The 15,561-nt window shown below is 37.7% G+C and overlaps 1 long non-coding RNA gene across 2 annotated transcripts in view; it reads left to right on the top strand.

The window, feature by feature from the left end:
- The first annotated feature begins 423 nt into the window (after positions 1 to 423).
- LOC306643026 overlaps positions 424 to 15,561 on the top strand; it is a 53,200-nt gene continuing 38,062 nt past the window's right edge. Inside the window, exons 1-3 of one of the 2 annotated variants that reach the window (XR_013758794.1) lie at positions 424 to 466; positions 1,213 to 1,400; positions 3,450 to 3,879. This is a non-coding gene — a long non-coding RNA (uncharacterized lncRNA). Of the gene's footprint in view, positions 467 to 1,212; positions 1,401 to 3,449; positions 3,880 to 15,561 lie in introns of those variants that run through there. The other variant, XR_013758793.1, reaches the window with a different exon arrangement.

The raw sequence follows: 15,561 nt of genomic DNA, 5'->3' as shown, positions 1-15,561 counted from the left end.
ATGGGTTTGTATCATTATTCGTTTCCATCATAATTTTCCCGTCATATTTTCTCCCCATTATATTTTCCATATCATATTTTCTTTTCAATGTCAAATTTCTATAGATATTATCATTTCATGTCCTATAAATATTCTTAAAATTAAAAAAAAAAACAATTTTAAATAAGAAATGAATAAAAATGGATCTCTCTTGGATCCATCCAAAGGAATTTAACAGAAGTTAAAATTGACTCTGCAGTTTTTCCTAGGAGGCATTGTTTAGTCAGGGTCTCCAGAACATAATTACGCCAGATTCACAGCTCATGTGAAAAACTACATCACAAGAACAGTCTTGCTTTCATTTTATTTAGATTAGCAATTTTCAAAATATTAGTGTTAGCATTTATCTGGTTTAATTTTTCTTTTCCCTTTCCTTTGATTGCAGTTCTCCAGAGCAAAAGGACAAATTGTTCTCTTCCATTCAGAGGTATTTTCTTAGTATAGTTATTTTTAAATTTTAACATGTAGTAAGTAAATTAAAAGCTTTAAGTAATACCTTCCATCTGTTTCTGTTGTCTCCAGTCTACCACTTGAAGTTTCTTAAACATGTCTATCTATTGAGTTTCCATAAACGTGAGGTTTTCTGTGGAATGCCTCAACAATCAAAGATTGATTATATCCCTATCATTGAGCACACAGACTGAAGTGCTCAACTTAGGATCATGGGTTGGACCCAGAGTCCTTCACTCTTTCTTTCCGTTTTTCTCTCCCCAACTAATGAAGAAAAGCTAAATGAAAAGAGTTCATTGCCTTGTTTGATCTAGTAAAGTATCATGTGTTGTCTTCTTGTACTTATAACCAAGATGCCATACCCCTTCAAGAAAACAGGGAGGCTTTCAGGATACAACATCATGCAAATGTGCCTGAAACTTATTATCATTCTCAAGCCTCATATTACCTGGATCTTCAATTCCGTTATTGGTAGCCTGCCCTCCTAATGTCAAAAAAAAAAAAAAAAAAAAAAAAAAAAAAAAGGCTGGGATATAGTTTGAATCCAGAGTGCTTTGCCTTGCACTATATCTACAACTTTTGTTTATGGTGGAAATTCAGGCGATAATAAGATTCCTTACAGTAAAACCCAAATAGTAAACGGCAGTACATTTTGGTTTGCAACAAACTTAGTCACAGTACTAGCTAGCGTAAAGCCTATGTATAGATTTTTCCCTTTTATAGGACACAAATATCCCTATGGAATAAAATGTGCACTCTTCAAGACACTGCACTCTGACACAGAGATCAAAAGTACTGCACCACCACTTCCAACCTCCTACAGTTCTTCCTCATGGAAGAGGTTCCCCCTAGAATGCAGTGCCAGTTCATCCTGAAACCCTGGCACCTGGCTGTGTCTCAGGATTCAAATGGTGAGTTTGCTTTTCCTCCTTTATAAGAACCTTCCTGAGCACAAATTTAGTACAAAGACAAGAATCCAAATTTTCATCCTGATGAAGTACTTTTTCTTTTGATTTTTCTAGTGTTTGAAAAGTAAAAGCTAAAGGTTTAAGAGTATGGTTTTATAAGTAAGCAATAGGCATGGCTTCTCTATAAGTAGCAGTAAGTAGCAATATAGTCATTCCCTTTTTTTTCTTCAGCTTTTCCTTTTAACCTCTTGCCCATAGCAGAGTCAAAGAAGCTATAAGTGCTTCTTGTATTCAAATACACTATGTGTCTGCTTTCTGAAATGTTTACATTATATAAAGAAAGTTACCCATTGATGGGTATCAGAAGACAGTGAAGTCTTACCTGGATAGTTGTACTGGTTAGTATGTGAGCACTAACATGCTTTCTAGAGAAGTCTCTTCTTAGCTGAATAATCTAATATATATTCTGTGTGAAATATCTTTCTTACCTACCCCACAGTATGGATTCTTACATGGTAAGGGTATTGATCAATGAAAGAGCCCCATAATTTATCATACTTTTGCTCTTCCTTAAAGTATACAAGTATGGCTTCATAAGAAACAAAAGAAAATGGATACTAACAAAAATAAATGTGATTTTAAAGAGAAATAGAATTTCTACATCTGCCTTTTTCACTCTGAACCAACTAAAGGATCCAGTGAACAGCGTCATTGTGCTTTGCAAATGAGCAAACCTGTGCTCAAGAGGGAAAGTGTAGACCTTGTGAGATCATTGAGGACAACTCACTTTCTGCCACATGTCAAATTATGGGCATAATCTGAATGCCAGATGAAATTCCAAAATATTTTGTCTTCCTATGACACAATTGATGTAGTATTAAAGAAAAAGTGTTTCATACTACTTTTAAGTTTAATTTATAATGACACCATTTTGTGAAAAAATTGTATCCAAACTTAAGGAAAACTGACAAATCACCATTCATTGTAAAGTTTTATTTTTATTTTTTTATTTGATTTAGGTATTACACAGTATGATCCTTTAAAAGGGAACCTCCCTTAAAGCTTTTAAAATTATTTAGTTAACATTATTATTTTCATACTAAAACAGAGTCTCTTAAATTACTGGAACTTTGGTATGTGCTGTTTCTACTTCCTGCCACTCTGACACTTGACACGGTCTGTTGGAGTAGAGGATCTGACACTTGACACAGTCTGTGGGAATAAAGGACTCAACACTTGACACAGTTCAGTTATCGTCCTCCCTCTTGGGGACGATAGGCATGACATGTCTCCATGTGTATTTGCTTTTTCATATTAATAATCAATATATCATTAGAAACTTATTGGAAAAAACATTGGGAAGGTTTTACTGTATTGGGACAGAAAATAGTGCACAATAAAAATTTGGCAGTTGTATATAGATAAAATATATGAAAATAAACAATTGTAGCTGTGCTTGAGTTTAAAGGAGCCTGTGATTACTTAGTATAATAATAGATGGATAAAGAGGCATTCCTCTGAGCTTGGATGCAGTGTTTAGCCTTTGTTGCTTTCCTCAGTTTTAATAGTTGATTCTAGAGATACTTTACATAATAAAAACATTTAGCTTAGTCATAAATATAATTTGTGCTTTTCCTATGTTTAGTCTAATTCTTTGAGAATCAGAATAAGATTGTAGTCTGCCATTATATGATATTAGAATAGACTAAATATTAACTATAATTTGATTTCTTTGCCCTTTAATAATAATAAAAGTTTCTCACTATTAAACACTGGAGTTCATGGTGGGGGTGGTTTCTCAGAAAATCTAGTGATGTGTTTGTTCTGAAGGTTAAAGTCTGCCAGATCATGGTGCCCTTAGTTTAGCTGGGAGACAAGGTTGTTTTAATCTAGCTGGGATATAAGCTTGTTTTGGTCTGGACTATCATACAGAGAGAATGTGTACTTTGAGAAGAATCATAGATAGTACTTTTGAAGGTTTTTCTTATTTTAAACTAACCAAAAATTATATAATCATTACTAAAGAAAAATATCTATAAAAAAGAATGGCAGAAAAAATAAAGATAGATTTAGTCTCAGAACACTTGCTGTCTTGATGTGCTGTTTCTCCACCACGCTGATGCCTCCCATCCACCTAGGACCCCTGAACTCTGCTAGGGCTGAACGTCTGCAGGTTTTTTTTTTTTTTTTTTTTTTTTTTTTTCTATGCCACATTGATTCAAAATTTTAAGTTTTGGGGGACCAGATGGTTATAACTGCTCTCTGTGCCCTTTGTTCATTTTCTGTTCATTATATTTTCTTTCTAGAAGCCCAGATTTTTTTTTACTGCAACCTGCTGTGCTCTGCCACTTTCTCCATCCGTTAGAGCCATCACATCTTTATTCTTCCCTCCATGCACAACTTAAATCCCATGTTTATCAGGATATGAACCCTCTTTCAGATATATTGTTTGATCCTCCCTAATTTTCTCTATATCTGAGAATATCTCACCTCTTGCTGAAATCTAAGTCCTCCTAGAGGAAATCATACAGCAGAAAGGCAGTTTGGAATCAATCATGTCCAAATTCAAAAGGCAACTCCATATTGGCTTGCCTGTGCTAACTATATTTTTCTAAGGTAATTTCCAATTTTTTCAGTCATGTTGTATACACATTCCCCAAACTTGCATAGAAAACTTTATCATGTTCTGTTGAACTCACCTCAAACATTTTACACTCCTGAAGTTGTTAATGGTTCAGTTATCAGGAACTTCCTTTTCATAAATCTCCAGATCACTGTTCTGCTAGCTTAATTGCAAGTTGTTTAAATCTGCCCACAAATATCTGATCTATGTGTTAAGCAGAGATGTAGGCAAGAGTTGTCCACAAAACTTAGGGTGTCTACTATTCTATTTTCTTCTTTCTGGCATTCCCTCTTTCCATGAGCTGTGGCTGTCACTGTCTTTATTTTCTAGTACTGCAAGCCAGCCAGACTGAAGGTTTACCTTAAAATATTGTCAATCCCTCTGCCCTTTTCTTCCCTCATGTTAAAAAAATGAATGAAGTAAAAACCCCACACCCCAGTGCCATGCCATTGCCTTCTTCCAAGTGTTAAATTTTACCTGTATTCTCTATCGTAATTTAGTCACTCTTTGGTAGCACCATGAAAAATTAGTTCCTTTGTCCAATGTTTTTAATTTTTATCTGTGCGTTTGTGCAGGGGAGAGCGAAGAAAAGGAGTGGCCCAATTTAGAAATAAATTTTAAGGTGTTTTCTTTTTATATTTAAATGGTGTCAAAATCCATAAACTTTCATGTTGGAGTTAAACATTTTGACACTATGGAATGGTAAAAGCATAATGCCTATTTCAATTCCCTTCACCCTGCCTATTTTGCTAATAACACCTTTCCCCACATAAGCCCTTTCTCACTTTTAGTGTAAAGCACTGTGCCAGATGCTCATTGCCTCGGTTTCACTTCCCTCCTTCAGACTGAGTAGATGTGGCTTACTTTCTTCTGACTGCCTTTGATGCTTTCTTCCTCCCTGATGATGTTTCATCTACTCCTATACCTGCTTTTATCTTCACCACCACTAGTCTTGCTCTGTTCACTGAAACCAGTCTTTGTTTCCCATGAGTCACTGTGAACAAGCCAATCTCACTCATATTTGTGGCTTTCCATGCTGCCTTCAACATACTTTCTAAAATTGTGTACTGGAAAGATATGTGAGAGATTTTGCAGTTGTAAAGGAAGGGAAAATAATCTAGCAATTAGTCCTTTATCTCCATTATCAGTAGTAGAGTGACACATCAAGTAATAAACATTACTTGTTTCTGGAGAACAACTTAATACAAACAATACCTCTTCTCATTTTTCCCTCATCTTGCCCTCTTTTTTTCTCTCTTCCCTTTCTTCTTCTCACATTTTTTCCCCACTATTTAATCGTGGCCTAATTCAGTTTTCAACATTTTTACATACCTTGTCCTATCTTCTATAATGGTAAAATATATGTGTGGGCATAAAGCACTTTATAAAGTTGTTTTCTTCAGTAAAAGAAACTTCCCTTTCCCTGTGAAATTTTGGGAGATAAACTCAAGTAAACAATTCAATGAAATCCCCCAAAAGGAACATATAATAAGTTTCTCCATAATTTATAATCTAATTATAATTATAATGTAACCTCATAGGTTTTCTTTTTATTAATAATGAACCACTATAAGAATTTTGCTCCTTTCAGCCACTGTAATAAATATATTCTAAAGTAGATATGGTAGAAGCAAGGATAAGTGAATTTCACAAGTTTTCTTCATTTTCAATTTTTCTGAGATTCAGAGTGGGATATTCATAATCTGGGCCACATATTGTAGTTTGAGCACTAATTTGGACACTTCAACTATCCCAGCAAAATCTCCAAAGCCAGGAGAGCTGTTTGGAGTGCCTCTAGCAGACATCTGTGAGGATGACCATCTACCCAAACCTGTACTGGTACCTCTTGGTCTAGACTGTAAACTGCGGGTAAGGACATTTGGGAGGGAAGTTCTCTGGAATGCAAATGTGTCTCCACTTGGGAAAATGATAGACACCACTGGCATTATCTGAGCATTTTATTCTTACTTCAAAAAATTTTAAGAAACTCATGTAGCAATTGCAACATAAGGAAGAGATAATCTAATCTTTTCATGAAAAAGCAGCATAAAGCTGCTCAGATAAATTAGACTATGCTCTGCAAGGAATCAACATTGCCCGTCACATATCCTTTCTCAAACTCCACACAGTTCTTAAAGTCTTCTTTGTCACTGTAACAGAAGAGACTTATCAATCTTATGTTTTCTGAGGTTTTAAAGGCTGGTTTACATGTATTTCCACAATTTCTTCATCAAGATATGTTCTGTGGGATATAATTATCTTTGTTTTATAGAAGAAAACCACTGAGCTTGCATTTTATTCCACTGACACAGAAAAAACACTGATGAGAACATTTATTGAGGGATGGAGTTGTGTATCAGTGGTAGAGAACTTGCCAAGCATGTGTGAGGCACTGAGTTGAATTCTTAGCACCACATATAAATAAACTAATAAAAATAAGGTCCATCAGCAACTAAAAAAATTTTTTTTAAAGATACATTTAACGAGTATCCAGTATCCTTCAAGCTTTATAATAAATGGATGGCATTTTATGTTATGTTGTACCTCTGTATATGGCAGACACTATGATTGTCATTTTATCATTTTTTACAACAATTTAAGGGGCAGTTATTATTATCATCAATATTGTTACCTTAAAAATGAAAAAGTAACCACAGAATGTAAAGTTACATATGAAATAACTGGCTTTCTAATCTCACGAACTGTTTGTCTCCAAAATCTTTTCTTTTTCAACACTGCAGGTAGAAGATATACAAATAGAAAAACAAGAAATTAGAGAAAATTTAAAATCTACTCTCAGTAATTTTAAAATATATAATGTTATTATTAAATATACCATGTTAAACAAGAAGTCACCTGAACTCCTTCTTTTCATCTAGCTGAAATCTTGTATCAATTGACCAATATATCTCCAGCCCAAGTCCCTGATCACCACCATAGTGTTTTCTTAAAATTGACTACACTACACTACACTTGTAGTCAGCTCACTGGCTCTGGTGCCTCACTGCTCTCAAATTGGCCTCTGACAGTCAAAGAAAGCAAATGCCTCATCTCTTGAATGTACATCTTCAGGCAGTCAGCTAACTTAAGGTCTTGCAGAGAATTAAAAGAAAAACTGAATAATGGATTTGAAGTAAAACTGAAACTGTGAATCTGTTATTGTACTATTGTCTTAAAGGTTGAAGTCCATCTTTACATATCCCATTATGTAGTTATGGAGCAAGATACATGGTTTGTTTCAGTATGTGTAATATTTCTTTCTGGAAAGAGCTAGAAGGTATACATAAAATTTCACAAAGTTGACATTGGACTTTAAAAGTCACCACCAATCATAAGATATGTCAGATGTGCTTTAATTTTTCCTTCTAATACTCTCAAGTTCACTTCCTCCACCCTTTGCATAAAATCAAATTAAATTAAAAAAATTATTTTGTTCTTTCTAGCTATTCATGAAAGTAGAGTCTGTTTTGACATATTAATACAAACACGGAGTGTATCTTTTTTACTTTATTTTTAAAATTTAGATGTTTTAGTTATACAGGACAGTAGAATCCATTTTGATATAATTATACAAGCAAGGAATATATCTTTTTCTAATTAATACCACATTCTTGTGGATGTACATGGTAATGGGGTTCACTGTGGGACAAAAGACACGTACTCTTTAGAAGTTTATGAAGCAGTTTCCCGTTTATTCAAAGAACACCCTCAATATATAAGCAGTCTCATACATAAGCAATTGTATCCAGATATGTCCATCCAATCCTGTTAAAGGTCAAGCGATCACTCGCTCAAGCACACATGTAAAGTATATCTGTCCACGCACTAGGCAGCTGAACTGATTATCATACAGTCAATTGTAAATGCTTCCTGCCTCTCTCCAGGCATAATCAGGATGCCGTTTGCTCTCTGGCAGTCGTCATCTTTAGATCCACGTGGCGTAACCCTGGGCCCCGGTTTTGCCCGCCACATTTGCTTTGCTTATAACCCTTCCTTCCCTCCATTCTTTATTGTCTACTCTACTGAACTTCTATTTTACCCCCTTATTGTGGGTTAGCTTCCACATGTTGGAGAGAACATTATTCCTTTGGATTGTGCACACTGGCTGACTTTACTTAGCATGATCGTCTCCAGATCCATCAATTTACTGGCAAATGTCATAAAGCCATTCTAATTTATGGCTGAGTAATACCCCATTGTGTGTGTGTGTGTGTGTTATATCACATTTTATTTATTCATCTATCTTTTGAAGGCCACCGTGTTTGGTTCCATAGCTTAGCTATTGTCAGGTGCACTGCTATTAACATCAATGTGGCTGTGTCACAAGTGTGCTAATTTTAATTCCTTTGGATATATACCAAGAAATGGGATAACTGCATTGAATGGTTGGTACCATTTCTAGTTCTTTTGAGGAATCTACATACTGCTTTCCAGAGTGGTCGCATCAATTGACAATCCCACCAGCAATCCATGTGTGAATTTTCCCCCACATTCTCACCAATATTTATTGTTACTTGTATTCTTGATAATTGCCATTCTGACAGGAGTGAAGTGAAATCTCAGTGCAGTTTTCATTTGCATTTCTCTAATTGCAAGAGATGTTGAACATTTTTTATATATTTGTTGACCATTCATAGTTTTTCTTTTGAGAAGTGTCTGTTTAGTTTCTTTGCCCATTTATTGATTATTTGTTTTTGTGTTGTTAAACTTTTTAAGTTCTATGCACACTCAGGAAATTAGTGCCTTATCTGAGGTTCAGAGGGTAAAGATTTTTCTCCCCTTTTATAGGCTCTCTCTTCATGCTCTTGATTGTTACTCTGTGAAGAAGCTTTTTAGTTTGATGCCATCCCATTTATTGATTTTTTATTTTAATTATTGCACTTCAGGAGTCTTGTTGAAGAAGTTGGTTACTAAGTCAACTTGATGGCAGGTGGGGCCTTCATTTTCTTCTAGTATCAGCAGGGTCTCTGGTCTAAAACCTAGGTTAATCATCTATGTTGAGTTCAGTTATTTGCAGGGTGAAAGAGAAGGGTTAAATTTCATTTCACTACACATGGATTTCCAGATTTTCCAGCACCAGTTTTGAAGATAATATCTTTTCTCCAATGCATATTTTTGGTGCCTTTTTCCAATATGAGATCATTCTATTTATATGGTTTTTGTCTCCGTGCCTTCTATTCTACTCCATTGGTGTTCTTCCCTGTTTTGGTGCCAATACCATGCTGTTTTTGCTACTGCTATATAGTATAATTGAACATCTGGTATTGTGATGCCTCTTGCTTCACTTTTTTTTTTTTTTTTTTTTTTTTTTTTTGCTAAGGTGTGCTTTTACTCTTCAAGGCTTGTTATTTTCCCAAGTAAATTTCATGACAGGGGGTTTCAAGATGGCGGCCTAGAGGGTGGCTGCATTTCATGTTGCTCCAGGACTCAGGATTCAAAAGAGGAGATATTGAGACACTTGGGACCAACTCAAAGCAGCCGGGTGAGTCTCTCCCATTGGGGAGGCGTCCCGGATGGGACAGTGGTCCCGGAACGCAGGAAACTTTGTGAAGTAGAGCTGCCAGTGAGACGCCCCTCCCCCCGCTGGAGCAGTGAAATCGGACAACTAGGAGCGCCGAAAAGGAGGCCGCTCAGCACAGCGCTGGGACTCGGAGCAACCACTGGGGATCCGGCGGCTGCCCAGGGGAGGAGTGGCGAGGAGAACTGTGTGGACTCAGGACACCGGGGCCTATCCTGAGGAGGAGGAGGAGGAGCGTGGCCACTTGGATTCAGAGAGACTGCACCAGAGCTACAGGCGGTTGCCAGAAGAGAAACTCCGCGGCGAGCTGTTTGGACTCAGAATGACACTTCTGAACCCCGGGGCCTGCCCTGAGGACGAGGAGGAGGAAGAGGAACGCGGCCGCTTGGATTCGGGGTGACTACACCAGAGCTTCAGGCGGTTGCCAGAGGAGAGGCTGCGTGCCGGGCTGTTTGGACTCAGACCACTTCTGAACCCCGGGGCCTGCTCGGAGGAGGAGGAGGAGAAGCGCGGCGGGTCCTTTGGACTCGCAGTGACTGCATTGGCGCTCCAGGCGGCTGCTCAGAGGAGAAGGCGAGTGGTGAGTTGTTTGGACTTAAAGGGACAGCGCCTGAACACAGGGGGGCTGCCTGGAGAGGAAGCGTGGTGGGTCGCTTGGTCTTGAGTGGCCGCACCAAGAGCTCCGGGCGATTGCCCATAGGACCCGTGCAGCGGGTCACGTGGATTCAGAGCCACTCAGAGCGACCACTCCTGAACACTCGGGGGGTTATCTGGAGGAGGAGGAGGAACGGGGAGTGTCACTTCGACTCGGAGTGATTGATTGCCCAGGGCTACGGGTGGTTGGTGGGAGGTGGAGGCACGCAGTGAGTTTCTTGGACTCCTAGTGACTGCACCGGAATACTGGGCAGCTGTCTGGAGGAAGAGGCGTGTGGCGGGTCTCTGGGACTCAGAGAGATTGTACGGGGCCCCAGGTGGCTGCTCAGAGGAGGGGCTGCATAGCCAGGAAATTAGGGGCAGAGCAGGGTCCCAGGATCTAGGAGGCTTCTGGGTGGAAGAGCCGCACAGAGACAGGCTTAGGGCAGAGCAAAGGTTCCAGGCCTGAGGGCATATTCTCTGAGGAGGGGCAGCCTAAGGAGATTCATCTGCGAAGGGTGAGGCTCCCAGGCCCAGGAGGTAGGGCCGGGCCCCTGAGAACTTTGCAGAGGAAGGCAGCCCAGCCCAGGCAGTAGCTGTAAATTGAGGGGAACCTCTAGGAGGGTACTGACCAGCGAGACCTCCCCACCGGGTGAGTCTTCCCTGCCGGGTGAGGTTTCCCCACAAGGACGGTAAAACTAGAGACTCAGGCCCAAACAGGCCTTGCCTCAGCCCGCAGCCTAGGTCCCCTTTGGATGACCATTGGTCAACAAGTGGAGGCACCTCTGCCCACTAGCAGGGATTATACCCCTCCTGAAGGCCACCACTCCTAGAGAGGCAGCTTCCTTGTGGAGCTCGGCATTATCAACTTCCTCCAAGACTTCAGCCTACTGAAGGCTAAGGGGGGATATATATAGAAATCTTCAGGGACATTGTAAGTCAATAGAGGAAATCTGCAATATCTCAGCGGTCAACTGATACCTGAACAATATGAGAAAACAAGGAAAGAAAATGCTGCAAACAAATCTAGATGTTACATCAATAAAACCCAATGACAGCATGGCAGAAGAAATGAAAGAAAAGGAGTTCAGAATGTACATAATTAAAATGATCAGAGAAGCAAACGATGAGATGAAAGAGCAAATGCAAGCATTGAATGATCGCACCAATCGACAGTTAAAAGAGCAAATACAGGAAGCAAAAGATCATTTCAATAAAGAGTTAGAGATATTGAAAAAAAACCAAACAGAAATCCTTGACATGAAAGAAACAATAAACCAAATTAAGAACTCCATAGAAAGCATATCCAATAGGATAGAACACCTGGAAGACAGAACCTCAGACATTGAAGACAAAATATTTAACCTTGAAAACAAAGTTGAACAAACAGAGAAGATGGTAAGAAATCATGAACAGAATCTACAAGAACTATGGGATATCATGAAAAGGCCAAATTTAAGAATTATTGGGATTGAGGAAGGCCTAGAGAAACAAGCCAAAGGAATGAACAATTTATTCAATGAAATAATATCAGAAAATTTCCCAAATCTGAAGAATGAAATGGAAAATCAAGTTCAAGAGGCTTATAGGACTCCAAATACACAAAATTACAACAGACCCACACCAAGGCACATTATAATGAAAATACCTAACATACAAAATAAAGACAGAATTTTAAAAGCTGTAAGAGAAAAGAACCAAATTACATTCAGGGGGAAACCAATACGGATATCAGCAGACTTTTCAATCCAGACCCTAAAAGCTAGAAGGGCCTGGAACAACATTTTTCAAGCCCTGAAAGAAAATGGATGCCAACCAAGAATCTTATACCCAGCAAAACTTACCTTCAAATTTGACGATGAAATAAAATCCTTCCATGATAAACAAAAGCTAAAAGAATTTACAAAAAGAAAGCCAGCATTACAAAACATTCTCACCAAAATATTCCATGAGGAAGAGATGAAAAACAAAGCAGCAAATCAGCAAAGGGAGGAATTATCCTAAAGGAATTGTCAAATAAAGGAGGAAACAAGTTGTGTCAAAGAAATAAATAAATAGAATTTTAAAAATGAACCAAATGACCGGGAAACCAAATCATATCTCTATAATAACCCTGAATGTTAATGGCCTGAATTCATCAATCAAAAGACATAGACTGGCAGATTGGATTAAAAAGAAAGATCCAACAATATGTTGCCTGCAAGAGACTCACCTCATAGAAAAAGATACCCATAGACTAAAGGTGAAAGGATGGGGAAAAACATACCATGCGCATGGACTCAGCAAAAAAGCTGGAGTATCCATCCTCATTTCCGATAGGGTGGACTTCAAGCCAAAGTTAGTCAGAAGGGATAAAGAAGGTCATTTCATACTGCTTAAGGGAAGCATAAATCAGCAAGATATAACAATCATAAACATCTATGCCCCAAACAGTGGCTCATCCATGTACGTCAAACAAATCCTTCTCAATTTCAGAAACCAAATAGACCATAACACAATAATACTAGGTGATTTTAACACGCCTCTCTCACCACTGGACAGATCTTCCAGACAAAAATTGAACAAAGAAACCATAGATCTCAATAACACAATCAATAATTTAGACTTAACGGACATTTATAGAATATACCATCCAACCAAGAGCGAATACACTTTCTTCTCAGCAGCACATGGATCCTTCTCTAAAATAGACCATATATTATGCCACAAAGCTAATGTTAGCAAATACAAGAAGATAGAGACACTACCATGTATTCTATCAGATCATAATGGATTGAAGTTAGAAATAAATGAAAGAGTAAAACACAGAAATTATTCCAACATCTGGAGATTAAACAATATGCTATTATATGATGAATGGATAACAGAAGATATTAGGAAGGAAATTAAAAAATTCTTAGAGGTAAATGAGAACAAAGAAACATCATATCAAAATCTCTGGGATACTATGAAAGCAGTACTTAGAGGGAAATTTATTTCATGGAGCGCATTTAATGAAAGAAGTAAAACTCAACAAATAAACGACTTAACACTACAGCTCAAAGCCCTAGAAAAAGAAGAACAGACCAACACCAAAAGTAGTAGAAGACAGGAAATAGTTAAACTCAGAGCCGAAATCAATGAAATTGAAACAAAAGAAACAATACAAAAAATTGACAAAATAAATAGTTGGTTCTTCGAAAAAATAAACAAAATTGATAAACCTTTAGCCACACTAACAAAGAGAAGACGAGAGAAAACCCAAATCACTAAAATTCGGAATGAACAAGGAAATATCACAACAGACAGGATTGAAATACAAAACATAATTAGAAGCTATTTTGAAAATCTATACTCCAACAAAATAGAAAATTTCGAAGACATCAACAGGTTTCTAGAGACATATGAATTGCCTAAACTGAACGAGGAGGACATAAACAATTTAAATAGACCAATTTCAAGTACTGAAATAGAAGAAGTCATCAAAAGCCTACCAACAAAGAAAAGTCCGGGACCAGATGGGTTCTCAGCCGAGTTCTACAAAACCTTTAAAGAAGAGCTCATTCCAATACTTCTCAAGGTATTCCATAAAATAGAAGAGGAGGGAACCCTCCCAAACTCATTCTATGAAGCCAATATCACACTGATACCTAAACCAGACAGAGACTCATCAAGGAAAGAAAATTTCAGACCAATATCCTTAATGAACATCGACGCAAAAATTCTCAACAAAATTTTAGCAAATCGCATACAAAAACATATTAAAAAGATAGTGCACCATGATCAAGTGGGCTTCATCCCAGGGATGCAAGGTTGGTTCAACATCAGGAAATCAATAAACGTAATTCACCATATTAATAGACTTAAAGTCAAGAATCACGTGATTATTTCAATAGATGCAGAAAAAGCATTTGATAAAATACAGCACCCCTTCATGCTCAAAACACTAGAAAAAATAGGGATAGTGGGAACATTCCTTAACATTGTAAAGGCCATCTATGCTAAGCCCATGGCTAATATCATTCTAAATGGTGAAAAACTGAAAGCATTCCCCCTAAAAACTGGAACAAGGCAGGGATGCCCTCTTTCACCACTTCTATTCAACATTGTTCTTGAGACTCTGGCCAGAGCAATTAGACAAACCAAAGAAATTAAAGGGATACAAATTGGAAAAGAAGAACTCAAACTATCCCTGTTCGCTGATGACATGATTATATATTTAGAGGAACCTGGAAATTCCACCAGAAAACTCTTAGAACTCATAAGTGAATTCAGTAAAGTAGCAGGTTACAAGATCAATGCCCATAAATCCAACGCATTTTTATACATAAGTGATGAATCTTCAGAAAGAGAAATTAGGAAAACTACCCCATTCACTATAGCCTCGAAAAAAATAACATACTTGGGAATCAATCTCACAAAAGAGGTGAAAGACCTCTACAATGAGAACTATACAACACTAAAGAAAGAAATTAAAGAACACCTTAGAAGATGGAAAGATCTTCCATGTTCTTGGATAGGAAGAATTAATATTGTCAAAATGGCCATACTACCTAAAGTGCTATACAAATTCAATGCAATTCCAATTAAAATCCCAATGACGTACCTTACAGAAATAGAGCAAGCAATCATGAAATTCATCTGGAAGAATAAGAAACCCAGAATAGCTAAAGCAATCCTTAGCAGGAAGAGTGAAACAGGGGGTATTGCAATACCAGATCTTCAACTCTACTACAAAGCAATAGTAACAAAAACGGCATGGTATTGGTACCAAAATAGAAAGGTAGATCAATGGTACAGAATAGAGGACACGGACACAAACCCAAATAAATGCAATTTTCTCATACTAGACAAAGGTGCCAAAAATATGCAATGGAGAAAAGATAGCCTCTTCAACAAATGGTGCTGGGAGAATTGGAAATCCATATGCAACAGAATGAAACTAAACCCATATCTCTCACCATGCATGAAACTAAACTCAAAATGGATTAAGGACCTCGGAATCAGACCAGAGACCCTGCATCTTATAGAAGAAAAAGTAGGTCCAAATCTTCACCTTATTGGTCTAGGATCAGACTTCCTTAACAGGACTCCCATAGCACAAGAAATAAAAGCTAGAATCAACCACTGGGATAGATTCAAACTAAAAAGCTTTCTCTCAGCAAAGGAAACTATCAGCAATGCGAAGAAAGAGCCTACAGAGTGGGAGAATATCTTTGCCAATCATACTTCAGATAGAGCGCTAATCTCCAGAATCTATAAAGAACTCAAAAAACTCTACACGAAGAATACAAATAACCCAATCAACAAATGGGCTAAGGAAATGAATAGACACTTCACAGAAGAAGATCTACAGGCAATCAACAAACATATGGAAAAATGTTCAACATCTCTAGTAATAAGAGAAATGC

This window comes from Sciurus vulgaris, assembly GCF_902686455.1.
Source record: "Sciurus vulgaris genome assembly, chromosome: 13".
Lineage (NCBI taxonomy): Eukaryota > Metazoa > Chordata > Mammalia > Rodentia > Sciuridae > Sciurus > Sciurus vulgaris.
The sequence above is the reverse complement of the archived record's forward strand: the minus strand, read 5'-3'. Positions and strand labels throughout refer to the sequence as shown.